Here is a 14,604-nt window from a genome sequence, read left to right on the forward strand (position 1 = left end):
ATCAATTTTTAGATGTAACATTTGACATGCAGCACCATGAAATGAAGGATCAGTATTACAGAATTATGGATTTTTTACGTTTTGGGGGGGGGGCTACACAAAGAAATGTATCATACTTTAGGAGTTGGGTCGGAAAACTGAATTTATGAGCTTCAGCTGTTTTAATTGTAGAATTATTTTCAATAGGACTGCAAAATGAATGTGGAATTCATGCTTCGTTCATCTTGTTAACGCTATCGCACACACGCTGTTGACAAGTTTTTGGTGTTGCTGACCGCTGGCACCTTGGTCATAATTATGACCGAATGAATAGTTCATTCTACCCATGCGTAAAGAAACGGGTCAGTACCGACATGTGACCGCCTCAGTCCGATCACAGCGTCTGTCACGTCATCAGCAGCGCGAACGCGCAGCACGTGCCGTGTGAGTTGACAGGGAGACACCGCGCGCCCACCCAGACAGGCCCCGGCCGGCACGCGCGTGTCATCCCCCTGTCTGTCGATCTGCGTGTCTGTGTGTCTGCCTGTGTCGGTAGGTGTTGTCTGTCTGCCTGTCTCTCTCCACGTGAGTGTGTGTGTGTGTGTGTGTGTGTGTGTGTGTGTGTGTGTGTCTCGTCGCTGTGCTCCGGCAGACGGTCCTCAGGTGACGCCACGGCGGGTTAGCGCACATCTCTCCTGAATATAAGAGGTGTGCAGGAGTGGAGCGGCAGACTGAATCTGTGCAACTCTCACTGCACACATGCGGGAGGAGGGAGGGCGCCCGAGACGAGGGTAAAGCCCGAGACGAGGGTAAACGCAGCGGTGGTCAAAGGACCTTTGTAAATTATAACGTCTTTCCGCGGACGTGACAGTTGTGGGCGACGCGAGAAAAGCAGATGTGTTTTATCAGAAGCCGGCGGATGAAGCTGCGATCCGGATTGCGTGTGAACGAAGACTCCGTCTACTTTATGACAGTGCCGAGTTGACTGGATTTGTCAGCAGTCGCTTTTTCTTTTTTCTTTTTTTTTTCCTCTTTTTTTTGGGGGAAAGCGGCGCTTTTATGTTGCACGACAAGCTAGCTGGACCGCTATGGACGGTCGGTATCGAATTATCATATATGTTCATGTGTATCAGTTAGTTGTCAGTGGTTTAAATGGAAGTGTACAATAGCAATTGCTGTAATGAGCTAATATTCAATGTCAGTGCTAGCCATATGCTAGCTAACTGTAATCTGGGCGGTTTGGGGTTAAAAAAAAGTAAAAGTGGTTTAGCCGTGTTTAGCTAAGGCCAGTCGGCTAGCATTAGTGTTGTGGTTGTGTGCTACATGGTGACGGTGTTGTTCCCCGCACTGTGTAACCATAATTGCACCACCATCTCTCATGGATGCATCTTAAGCTAATGTAGCTGAATTAGCTTGTCATGTGCGTGCAAGTTATCTATCGAATGTTGCTAGCCGGCTAACTAGCCTAAGTTTGTCAGGCCTACATAATGTTACTGCTCCTCGGTCTACAATGTTGCCTTTTCACGTTTAACCCTTTGGAAACACCAGAGGTAACTGCATACTCTTAAGCTTACATTTTGCCCACATTCTATGATAGCCATGCAAAAGGGGAAAGTAAATGTAAACATCAAATCTGAATATTTTTGTTGCTTACGGATTAGCGAAGTTTTATATGCAAATATCCCCAACGAATAGCCTAAAACATTTATGTTTTGTTTTTTTCTCTCATATCTGTTGAATGGATCCAGAGTAATTGTTTACAATTTATTCTCTAGATATTGGTCTTTGTTGTTAGTCGGCAGTGAGGAAAATCTACTTTTCAGTCAGTATTATTCTTGTACCAAGCATGGAGCGGCTTTGATACGGCGAGCTCGTAAAACCCTGCAGTGTCCTGTGATACCCCAGACTATCAATGCCTCAACAATAACACTAAATCAAAAGCTTGAGGGCCAAACGCTTTATGGTGGCATGGAGTAGTCCTCCAGTGCACCGCACAGCGAGCTGGTTAAGGTCTTGTGAGGTTGGCCGGAGTCAGGAATGTGAACCCTCGCACGACTCTCTCAAAGCTGTCCAAAGGAAATCTTATTAAAGTTAAGACTAATAGAAAGCCTGGATTTGAAGAGCACTTTTTCGTGATATAGGCCGAAGTAAATGCAGTGCATTTCACAGCTTCAAAGGTGTCATCTGCTTTACCCTGACTGTTCAGCTTAAGCTCTTGCACTTTGAATGTCCATCCATCCATCCATCCATTATCCGAACTGCCTATCCTGCTCTCAAGGTTGTAGGGATGCTGGAGCCTATCCCAGCAATCATTGGGCGGCAGGTGGGGAGACACCCTGGACAGGCCGCCAGGCCATCACACAGGGCCTTTGACTTTGAATGTCATTGGGCTTAATTTGTTGTTTGCCGCTTGGCAAAGTTCTCATCTTGTGTCATTGAAATCTAATCCCGAATAACATCTAGCCTTTTCTCTGACTGCCATACAGGCCTTGTGTGAATTATTATATGATTAATGAAAGTACTTTTACCTTTGTGAAGCACAACTGTGGAACTTGCAGATATTTTGGCATAGATTTGGATTTCTAGGCCAGAGTTACTGATCATGTGTCATGCCCCTGATCCTTGAATTGCATGGACACTTTGTTGATGTAGGCTTTATGTTAAGTGTTGTCTGTTTGCCTGTTCTTTTTTTTTTTGACAGGAGGCGTTCTTGTTTTAAAGCTAAACAAACTTAAGAAGTCAGCTTCAAATGATAATTTCATTAGGTGTGACCCCGAGATCTGAGAAGGTGATGGTTTTAAGCTAATTGCCACTGGTAGTGTTATTGTTTCCCACATCAAAGGACTTCGTTCTTTCACTATGAGTGAAACTCTGAAATGACTCATCATCGCTAACAGATGAATGTAAGAATTTTACTAAACATGGGTTACGCATAACTGAATTTTTGTGACAGTTTTGAATGTTTGTCAGTTAATTTATACCTCATTTGGTCAGTTTCCTTAACATTTTGAACAGCACTTTCAAGTGCAATTATGCTGAGATTAGCTGTTTATATATAATTAATTCCTGGGAGATATATATATAATCAGTTGCTTTGGATTTGTTGATGGAACATTTGTTCTGATAAACATTAAGGTTGTCCCATGTGCATTAGAATCAGCTGGTGGTAAGATTAGATGTTTTTAGACTATTGTCCCTGGTTTGTTACTTCGTGGTTTGTTACTTGGTTATCCCTACACAGGACACGTTATGAGACTTGGGCAGCTTTGTGAGCTGAGTTGCTCTGTCGGTGCAGAGCGCTCCCTCCTGCTGTGGTCTTAATGCTCTAAGAGCTGCTGTCCAATTCTCAGAAAGTCTCAGAGTCAGCATGCACAGGAAGACAGGTGTGTTTGCATGTGCATACCACAAATTTGTATAAATGGTTTACACCACTGCAAACAAAACCCAATGGATGGAATATCAATCATGCTTGTTCATCTGTCTTGTTAGCTGAGCATATCTGAATGCCGTTTAATCCTATTTACACCTGCTTCTATTTGACAGGCCGCTTGTTGCCTTCCAATAAGATCAAGGAGTCGGAGGAGTAGGCTTCACAAACTGATTTTTTTTTTATAGTTCTTGATAAAGATTCTGCTAATCTTGCCCTGCTTGTTATTATTGCCATGAACAGAAAATACATGGGGGGGGGGGATTTGGAATCCGGTCATTCTGGTGCCTTGGTAGCCTAAAACTTATAACATGTTTGAGTCTGGCTCCCGCACGTCATGTCATCATCCAAGGCACCAGAATGACCAGATTCCAAATCCATTTTCCCCCATTTTCTGTTCATGGCAATGATAACAAGCAGGGCAAGATTAGCAAAATCTTTATCAAGAAGTAAAATAATAATAATAATAATCAAATGGTGAAACAGAGAAACTTCTTGTTTCTCTTTCACCATTTTAATTCATCTCCACTTAAGCCTGAATAGTACGAGAAAAAAAACAAAAAAACTTTTGAATGAGGAGACAAGGGAGAGGATGTTTATTATTGTGAAAGGAAATGTGTGTTTTGCACTGCTCAGAGAGGTTTCTACTGAAGAAACCACCCTGATGCACACCCAGTACCATACCTACTAGTGTCACTAACCATTTCAGGTCAACACAACTGTCATCTAAGGATACGCAGGAAAAGCAGTGCACCCAAGTGTCATAATCAGTGTCATGCAAATACACTACCCTCAAAACCAACTGGTAAATAAGCATTTTCTGGCCTTGCTTGGGTATAGTGGTTAAGATGCAAACCTACACTCAGTAAACACTATTCTAGTGCACCTGCTAGTTTATGCAAATAGTCAAACATTGAATTGTGGCTGCAACTTGAGATGAAGCATGCAGACATGTTCAAGAGGTTAAATTTTTTTTTTGACCAAACAGTAGAATAGGGGAAGATGCATGATGTGAGTGACTTGGATTATGGAATGATTGTTGGTGCGAGAAGTTCCAGCATCTTAAAAGCTGCTGAGATTTCCACACACTTCAGTTAGTAGTTTACATATAATGTTATGAAAAACAAAACATCCAGTGAGCAGCAGTTCTGTGGGCAACAACACCTTATCATTGAAACAGGTCAAAGGTGGATGGTCAGACTCATTCAAGCTGACAGGAAGGCTACAAATCCTCAAAATAACCACTCTTTACAAAAGTGGTGTGCAAAAGGGCATCCTTGAAACACATTATGTTGAACCTGGAAAGTGGATGGGTTACAGCAGCAGAAGTCTACACTGGGTCAAGAAAAGGAAGGTGCGGGGCATCCAGGTAGCGTAGCAGTCTATTCCATTGCCTACCAACACGGGGATCACCGGTTCGAATCCCCACATTACCTCTGGCTTGGTCGAGCGTCCCTACAGACACAATTCGCTGTGTCTGCGGGTGGGAAGCTGGATATGGGTATGTGTCCTGGTTGCTGCACTAGTGCCTCCTCTGGTCGGTCAGGGCATCTGTTCGGGGGAGGGGGAACTGGGGGGAATAGGGTGATTCTCCCATGCGCTGCATCTCCCTGGTGAAACTCCCCACTGTAAGGTGAAAAGAAGCGACTGGTGACTCGCATGTATTGGAGGAGGCATGTGGTAGTCTGCAGCCCTCCCCAGATCGACAGAGGGGGTGGAGTAGTGACCAGGACAGCTCAGAAGAATGGGGTAATTGGCCAGATACAACTGGGGAGAAAAAGGGGGAAAATTCCCCCCAAAAAAAGGAAAGAAAAGGAAGGTGAGACTACACGGGACAAGTTCACCAAACTGGATGATAAAAGATTGGAAAACTATTAACCTGGTCTGACAAATTTTGATTTCTGCCACATCATGCAGATAGTGGGGTCAGAATTTGGTGTATATGGCATGAATCCACCTTGCTTTGTGTCTTGGTGGTGTGATGGTATTGGCATTTTTTTTCTTGGCACACATGGGTCCCTTAATACTAAGTGAGCATCATATGATTGCCACAGCATACCTGAGCATTGATGCTGACCATTTACATTCCTTTATGGCCACAGTTTACTTATTTTCCAGTGGCTACTTAAAAAAACCAGATAATGCATCATGCTACAAAGCACACATCCCAAGCCAGCTTCACGAGCATGACAGTGAGCTAGCTCAGTGTGTGTCAGTGACCTGCGCAGTTCACAGAGCTCAGTCCAATGGAGCATCTCTGAGATGAGGTGGAATGGGATGGTCATAGTGTGTATATGTTTGGTACTGCATAGGCAAAAACACTTTAGGTGTTGTTCCGTATGCAGCACCAACAGGTGCTGTTGCAATCGTGTTGGTGTTTTCAGCACCAGTCGGGAGCTGGAAATATTAAAGAATGTCTCCAGCCCCCTGTTGAATCCTTGCTATGAAAAATTCAGGCTGTTTTGGAGGCAAAATGGAAGTCCTCCCTGGTACTAGATAGCTGTACAATGAAGTGGCTACTGAGTTTATATTTACCCGTATAGACCAGCGGTGGCTAACCATGTGCCATGGAGAGCCATGTGTATGCAAGTTTTCATTCCAACCCGACTCCACACCAGGTGATTTCACGGATACATTCTTCCTCTTTGGTTGAAGGTTGCTAATCAGTGAAATCACCTGGTGTGGAATCTGGCTGGAATGAAAACCTGCATACACATGGTTTTCCATGGCACATGGTTAGCCACCCCATGACAAACAATTGGATATGCATATCTTTTTGGTGCCAAACAAATAATAGACATGTTTAAATACATCTTCCTGTAGTTCTTCCAATACAACCATCAAGGTTTGGTTATTATTATGACCTTAAACAGTCGATGACACAGTGTCTTATGTGTTTGGGGGGGGGGGTCACAAATGAGCTTGCAAATTAATAAATGGATCAGAACCAGAGTCATTCTACGAAAAGGATGCCATTTCCACTTTGCAGTTTTTATCAAGAGCAAACTTTTTCTTTAATCCACACCAGGACAGATATGTTAATCCTCCAAGAAAAAATATTTTCCCACCTCAGGCACAAAATCCTTATATCATAAAATCCTAATATCATTTTTATTCAGGGGCGTCCGGATGGCATGGCGGTCTATTGAGTTGCCTGCCAACACGGGGATCGCCGGTTCAAATCCCCGTTGTTTCCCCCAGCGTGGTCGGGCCTCCTACAGACACAATTGGCCGTGTCTGCAGGTGGGAAGCCAGATGTGGGTATGTGTCCTGGTCACTGCACTAGCACCTTCTGGGGTCCATCAGGGCACCTGTTTGGAAGGGAGGGGGAACTGGGGGGAATAGCGTGATCCTCCCATGCGCTACGTCCCCCTGGTGAAACTCCTCACTGTCAGGTGAAAAGAAGCGGCTGGCGACTCCTGCAGTTGGGGAGTAAAAAGGGGGGGGGTCTTTTTTATTCAGACATGGGAGCCATTCTTGTACCACACCGTCATGGACAAAATGTGCACCATTTCAGTAGTAATACATGAAGTACATTTAAAAAATCTAATGTTTTCCTAATAGTAGAGTCCTTTTGGAAACCATCAACAGAAATCATTTAATCAGTTTTCTCCCTTTTTTTAGATTCTTAATGTTGAAATATGCATTTGACATGCCAATCTCATCATTGGTTTTACAAAAAAAATTAAAATTTCAAATTAAAGTTAATTTTAAATTTTGATTATTCCACAAAACAATGTAATTAAACATTACTTTATGAAGCATTTCACTCCTTTTCCATCATTTTTTAACAAACTGACCCTGTGACAGGGTGGTAACTGATGTGAGCGGGTGGTATGGACAAGCTGTCTCTACGATCTGTAGGTTTTAGCCTTCATCAGACATTTAGACTTTTGTTAATTCTTGATATAAATGTAGGTGTGACTTAATGATACAAGATCCAAAATATATATCAAAATTAAAGCCGCAAGCGGCGTTGGGAGGAGTCCAAGCATTGGCACTGTTGCACGCCCTGTGGAGCAATTTGAATGGTTTTGTCCTCATGATCATATACCTTCACCCAACGTAAATAATTAACGCTATGATACGTAGGGGACTTTTATACACCTAGCCTGTAATAGACTACCGTTTCAACATGAAACTAAACCGCTGTTGGTAATGTAATAAAGATTGAAGAATCTTGCTTCAGAAACAGTAGCCTACCCAAGTTTCCAACTAGATATGACAATGTTGGATTACTTGGGTCGCCTGTGTCCTAGACGATTACCGTAATTTTTTAAAATGTCGTAACACTGCCATTGCTTCAGAAGCATGTGCCAGAGTTTCCAAAACTGGACCAGACGGTGTCTGATTTCTTGCGTCCTAGCCGACTGCCGTAAAAAGAAAAAGTATGTCGTTAAACCCAGGTGTCCTGGCGTGTGGTATGTAGAGCTGCAGCGCTTCCACACCAAATAAGTCAAAATAGCGGGCAAACTATATGACTGACATAGGTGGTCCCAATAGTAAAGTTGTTGAGCACATTGAGATGCATGGGTCGATTAAGTTTTGTGTTGATCTGACTTATGCTGTGGGAGTTATGGCCTTTTAAGCATGACCCTTTGTTATAGCGCCGCCATCTGGCTGACATGGGTGATTTGTAGTGCCAGAGTAGTGGGGGGCCGTATGAATGCACCTACCAAATTGGTTGGTCTAGGACTTATGGTTGCTGAGCCTCCCACACTTTTAGCGGAGAAAAATAATGATAATCCTAACAAATACAATAGGGTTCCAGCAGTTTTGCTGCTTGGATCCCTAATAATAATAATAACAAGATATGACAATGTCGGATTACTTGGGTCGCCTGTGTCCTAGATGATTACCGTAATTTTTTTAAATGTCGTAACACTTCCATTGCTTCAGAAACATGTGCCAGAGTTTCCAAAACTGGACCAGACGGTGTCTGATTTCTTGCGTCCTAGCCGACTGCCGTAAAAAGAAAAAGTATGTCGTTAAACCCAGGTGTCCTGGCGTGTGGTATGTAGAGCTGCAGCGCTTCCACGTCAAATAAGTCAAAATAGCGGGCAAACTACATGACTGACATAGGTGGTCCCAATAGTAAAGTTGTTGAGCACATTGAGATGCATGGGTCGATTAAGTTTTGTGTTGATCTGACTTATGCTGTGGGAGTTATGGCCTTTTAAGCATGGCCCTTTGTTATAGCGCCACCATCTGGCTGACATGGGTGATTTGTTGTGCCAGAGTAGTGGGGGGCCGTATGAATCCACCTACTAGATTTGGTTGGTCTAGGACTTATGGTTGCTGAGCCTCAGACACTTTTAGCTGAGAAACCGCACCCAAACTAATACAAGTCAAAATGGCGGGCAACCTATATGGCTGACATATGTGGTCCCGATAACAAAGTTGTAGAGCACATACAGATGTATAGGTCTGTGCAGTTTTGTGTTGATCTGACTTATGGTGTGGGAATTACGCATGACCCTTTGTTATAGCGCCACCATCTGGCTGACATAGGTGATTTGTGGTGCCTGAGTAGTGGGGGGCCATAGGAATCCACGTACCAAAGTTGGTTGGTCTAGTACTTACGATTGCTGAGCCTCACACACTTTTAGCGGAGAAAAATAATAATAATCCTAACAAATACAATAGGGTTCCAGCAGCTTCGCTGCTTGGACCCCTAATTGGGCTTTATTAGTACAACAGCATGCTAAAAGAAAAGTGCAAATGTGGTCTACATGCTTGTATTAAACTAAACAAATACTGACCATTCAAAATGTGAATAAAAACAGTAATTGAAATATGCAACATTCAAAATTTTGATTAAAAGAGCATTTTATTCTCAATGAAGATGGTGGGGGTAATGCAGTGGTTAGCGCAGTTGCCTCACAGCAAGAAGGTTCTGGGTTCGAGCCCCGGGGTAGTGCAACCTTGGGGGTTGTCCCGGGTCGTCTTCTGTGTGGAGTTTGCATGTTCTTCTCGTGTCTACGTGGGTTTCCTCCGGGGGCTCCGGTTTCCTCCCACAGTCCAAAGACCTGTAGGTCAGGTGAATCGGCCGTACTAAATTGTCCCTAGGTGTGTGTGTGTGTGTGTGTGTGAGATGGCCTGGTGGCCTGTCCAGGGTGTCTCCTCGCCTGCCGCCCAATGACTGCTGGGATAGGCTCCAGCATCCCCGCAACCCTAAGAGCAGGATAAGCAGTTTGGATAATGGATGGATGGATGGATGGATGAAGATGCTGGCTGCTGCTCTGGCTGTTGGACAGAAGACAGAATCTGGACTCTGAGGAGCAGCGGCCAAGTGCTTCCTAGTCTCTGCCTTCTCTTTTCTCTTTTTGTTTTGCTTCCTCCACTTTTTATGCAGCTGACATTTTCCTTGCTGACTGAGATCAGCAACCCTTTTCTTTTTCCCTTGCTCTACATCCCGTCTTTATCTCTGATGCTCACTCTCTAAGTGGTTTTGCCTCCTCTAGTCAGCATCACGACGTGCATGGTGTTGCCGTTCTCTCAGCAGCACTGGAGACAGATCTGTTACTAAATGTAACATTATTCTTTAAATGCAAATACTTAATAACATATTTGGTCAATAATATGAAAATTAAAACTGTGTTAGAAAAGAGAGGTTGCATGTAATTGGGGTATAATTAAGACTTTTATTCTGTAGGTTTTTAAACTACAGCATTACATAATTTGGGCCCAGCGAGTGAAAAAGTGACCTAAAGAGAGCGTGAAAGAGTGACTGAGTGAATTAAAGTGAGTCAGAGATGGAGCGAATGAATGAAAGTGAGTGAGTGAGTGGTAATGAGCGAGTAATTGAAATAAGACCGGGGTCTGTGTTTGAGATAAAGGATCTCCGTACCTATGGGTTTCCATCAGAAACACTAACCTTGTAACACCCATCCTTGAGCTTTCCTAAGCAGACATTGTAACCTAAACATTGATATACATAGGCTCTAATTCAGTCACTTTTCACGTTCAAATGAGAAGCAGAACCACCCTGTTGCTTCCCTTACCACCCCATCACAGTAAAACTTGTGATGGGGTGGTAAATGTCATCCTAAAACGGCCACTGTTCTCCGTGCGGTCAAGTTCCTGACCTTACATACAACCCATATCCTTTTCTTTGCATTAATAGTGTAACATTTTTGATAAACAGTTTTCTCGATCTATTTTGTGTGACGGGGTGGTCGGGTTGAGCTTGGCAGACCCTGTCTAACAAATAAAAGCTCTACATAAACAATGTAAAAGAATGTCAGAGCTCCAAAGATTTAAATGTCACTTCCTCTTTCCGATGTCATTTAAAGCAATAGTATATTATTTAGAGACGAAACACATTATTGTGACAGGGTGGAAAGTCAAATTGAGGGACGCACAGAAATCATAAAGTTTTTGTGAAAAAATATTTTTATTTTGAATAAATATATCATGTAGGGTGGCGCGGTTGCCTCAGCAAGAAGGTCCCAGGTTCGAACCCCGGGGTTGTCCAACCTTTGGGGTCATCCCGGGCGTCCTCTGTGTGGAGGTTACATGATCTCCCTATGTCTGTGTGGGTTTCCTCTGGGTGCTCTGGTTTCCTCCCACAGTCCAAAGACATGTAGGTCAGGTGAATCGGCCGTACTAAAATAGTCCCTAGGTGTGTGTGTGTGTGTGTGTGTGTGTGTGTGTGTGTGTGTGTGTGTGTGTATATGTGTGTCTGTGTGTATGAGTGAGTGTGTGTGGGCCCTGTGATGGACTGGCGGCCTGTCCAGGGTGTCTGCCCGCCTGCCGCCCAATGATAAGTGGCTTGGATAATGGATGGATAGATATCTCAGGAGTATCCACACATACTCCTGAAATTAATCAAGGTTTGATAAAAATATATTTATTTGGGGATATTTTAGATGTAAATGTCACATTGGTCAATACAGATGTGAAAATGGCCATGTACTAATGACGAATGACTGTTATTATGTTAGTGTATTACTCTTTAAGAATAGTATTTTCTCATATCAGGTTAATAAGAACACTTTAATAGCTTTAATAGCTTTCAGCTTTGGAAACACTTTGGCATGTTTTTTTACCCCCTTTTTTGTCCCCAATTGTACTTTTTGGCCAATTACCCCACTTTTTGAGCCGTCCCGGTCTCTGCTCCACCCCCTCTGCCGACCGGGGGAAGGCTGCAGACTAACACATGCCTCCTCTGATACATGTGGAGTCGCCAGCCGCTTCTTTTTGCCTGACAGTGAAGTTTCACCAGGGGGACGTAGCGCATGGGAGGATCATGCTATTCCCCCCAGTTACCCCCCTCCCCCCTGAACAGGTGCCCCAACCGACCAGAGGAGGCACTTTGGCACATTTTTTGTGCCTTCTGCACACGAGCATCAACAAGAATTTTTCACTGCAGGAATGGACTGGCGGCCTGTCCAGGGTGTCTCCCCACCTGCTGCCCCATGACTGCTGGGATAGGCTCCAGTATCCTGTGACCCCAGTTGGGATAAGCAGCTTGGATAATGGATGGATGGATAGGCATAGCTATACCTGTGTTATTGCGGGGGGTTGCCTCGGGTGGTAGGGTTGGCCGATTGTTTCTGTTTTCATGTTGTACGGTCGTGGATACTGGAAATCGCCGACAGGCGATCCGATTGCCATGGGGCGGGGGGGAGAAGAGATGGCAAACTGGTTTGTAGTAGTAGTCTATTTGTTTTCATTGAACAATTTATTCTGTTTAACATTTTTTAATTATCATTGACGTTAGAATTTAATCAGGATTAAAGATTTTGAATTCTCATCTGGACTGTGGCTGAGCATCTGACGGAGCTTTTAATAATTGAACGTCTAAGCTTTCTGCAAGCAATACAGTTAGGTACGTGAATAAACATTTATAAATGAAAACATTTAAAATATTAAAAAAAATCTATTCTATAGCAATGTCCCCTCTATTCAAACAACAGCTCCCTTTTAAAAGTCCGTATATCTGTGTTTGGCGCGACAGTATCACAGCGTCACGTTCGGTTTAACATCTTTTTTTTTTTTTTAGCTTTTTTTTGCCCCCTTTTCTCCCCAATTGTAATTGGCCAATTACCCCACTCTTCCGAGCCGTCCCAGTCGCTGCTCCACCCCCTCTGCCGATCTGGGGAGGGCTGCAGACTACCACATGCCTTCTCAGATACATGTGGAGTCACCAGCTGCTTTTTTTTCGCCTGACAGTGAGGAGTTTCGCCAGGGGGACGTAGCACGTGGGAGGATCACGCTATTCCCCCCAGCTCCCCCTACCCTCTAAACAGGCACCCGAGTGACCAGAGGAGGCGCTAGTGCAGCAACCAGGACTACTCCAATATTTAACCCCTTAACCCCAAATCAATAGAGTTTTTAAATAATTTACATTTTTATTAGTTTTCATATCGAAATTCTTAGGGTTGCTTTGCAGTTGCTACTCAAGTCTTTGGGTTAGCTGTAGCAACTCAAGCAACACTGTAGCGCCACCTTTGCTTATGCACCTCATCAAACGTTGCAGACCCGAATGGTACCCATTTGATAGAATGACTCACCACTAGAAGCAAAAATTTGGGTTGATCTATGCCAATGTTCAAGGTTTGTTAGGACATTTAGGTAAATTTGTCACATGGGTAGAAATTTTAGTGCTCCAGGTTAAAAAAAAAAATCTAAAAAGAAAAATTTTACATACAGCAGCACTACTTTACAAGTTGAAAGATGCTGTGACCCAAGTCTTCACAGGCATGGCCTGCACTGACAAAGTGTGTGCCTGGAGCCAATCCACCTGGAAAAATGTAGTGCCAGACACAGTTGAAAACATTCAAGGGCCAGACCATGGACCTAGGAAAAGTACAAAAAATTACAGCTACAGCATTTGAGACAGATGCAGATATCATTCAGCACTTTTCATCCCCTGAGACGGCAGGCTTAGTCATGATACCGGGAACCATTTAATATCATGTGTTGACTGCACGACCACAGAACAGTGCAAATGTTAATTAACTTCCTAAAGATCGTGCACAATGTGCTGAACAGAAATTTAAACTCTGCAGTGTAGTTTTTGAAAGATATGTCAAATGTGGTAAAGATCAGAGAGAGAAAGTAGTAACAAAAAAACAAAGTGCCAGAATTGTCCATTTTGGCTAGACCAGAGAAAAATTAGAATAATCAGTAGTGAGGGATCTGAAGTGCCAAAAAAAGCAGATCCAAGAAACTGCGTGGAAAGAAAACTGAACTGCAAGTTTGTTGGAAGCACAGCCACTAGGTACGGTCAAACATCTGGACCTTTGGCTAGAAAATGTTTGAGGATACCACAGGGCAAACAGTGGAGACTACAGGTCTTGTGTACGAGAAAGAAAACTGGTTTGGTGCCAGCCTTCATGGAATCATTGACACAGATGCCATCCTTGAGATTAAGTGTCCTACACTGAAGAAGCTTGAGGCACACGATGGCAGTCTGCTAAAAATTATTAAATATAACAAATATGATGGGGTAGCATAGCGGTCTATTCCGTTACCTACCAACACGGGGGTCACCGGTTCAAATCCCTGTGTTACCTCCGGCTTGGTCAGTCGTCCTTACGGACACAATTGGCCATGTCTGCGGGTGGGAAGTCGGATGTGGTCTTGGTCACTGCACTAGCACCTCCTCTGGTCGGCTGGGGAAACTGTTCGGGGAGGAGGGGGAACTGGGGGAATAGCGTGATCCTCCCATGTGCTACATCCCCCTGGTGAAACTCCCCAATGTCAGGTGAAAAGAAGCAGCTGGCAACTCCACATCTATCGGAGGCGGAACGTGGTAGTCTGCAGCCCTACCCGGATTGGCAGAGGGGGTGGAGCAGAGACCGGGACGGCTCGGAAGAGTGAGGGAATTGGACGAGTACAATTGAAGAGAAAAAGAGGGGGGAAAGCCACACAAAAAAAACAAAACAAAACACAAAAAAAATGTGATGTGAAACGATTAAATGGAATATATGTTCTTAGGGAAACTGCATCATGTTTAGGCTACTATTACCAGGTCCAAGGAGCGATGCATTGTGCACACAAAACGAATAGTAAGTTCTTGGTATGGACCCCAAATGAACACATTATCATAGATGTGCCGTACAACCAAGAGTGGACAATAGAGAAAATGTGCCATATGAAGGGTTACTTTGAGCATCTACTACCACCAGCAGCAACCAGAATAGCATGTGGCGTAATGAAAGTTTGTGGACTCAGGTAGTTCTCTTTTG

This window comes from Lampris incognitus, chromosome 10, assembly GCF_029633865.1.
Source record: "Lampris incognitus isolate fLamInc1 chromosome 10, fLamInc1.hap2, whole genome shotgun sequence".
Taxonomy (NCBI): Eukaryota; Metazoa; Chordata; class Actinopteri; order Lampriformes; family Lampridae; genus Lampris; species Lampris incognitus.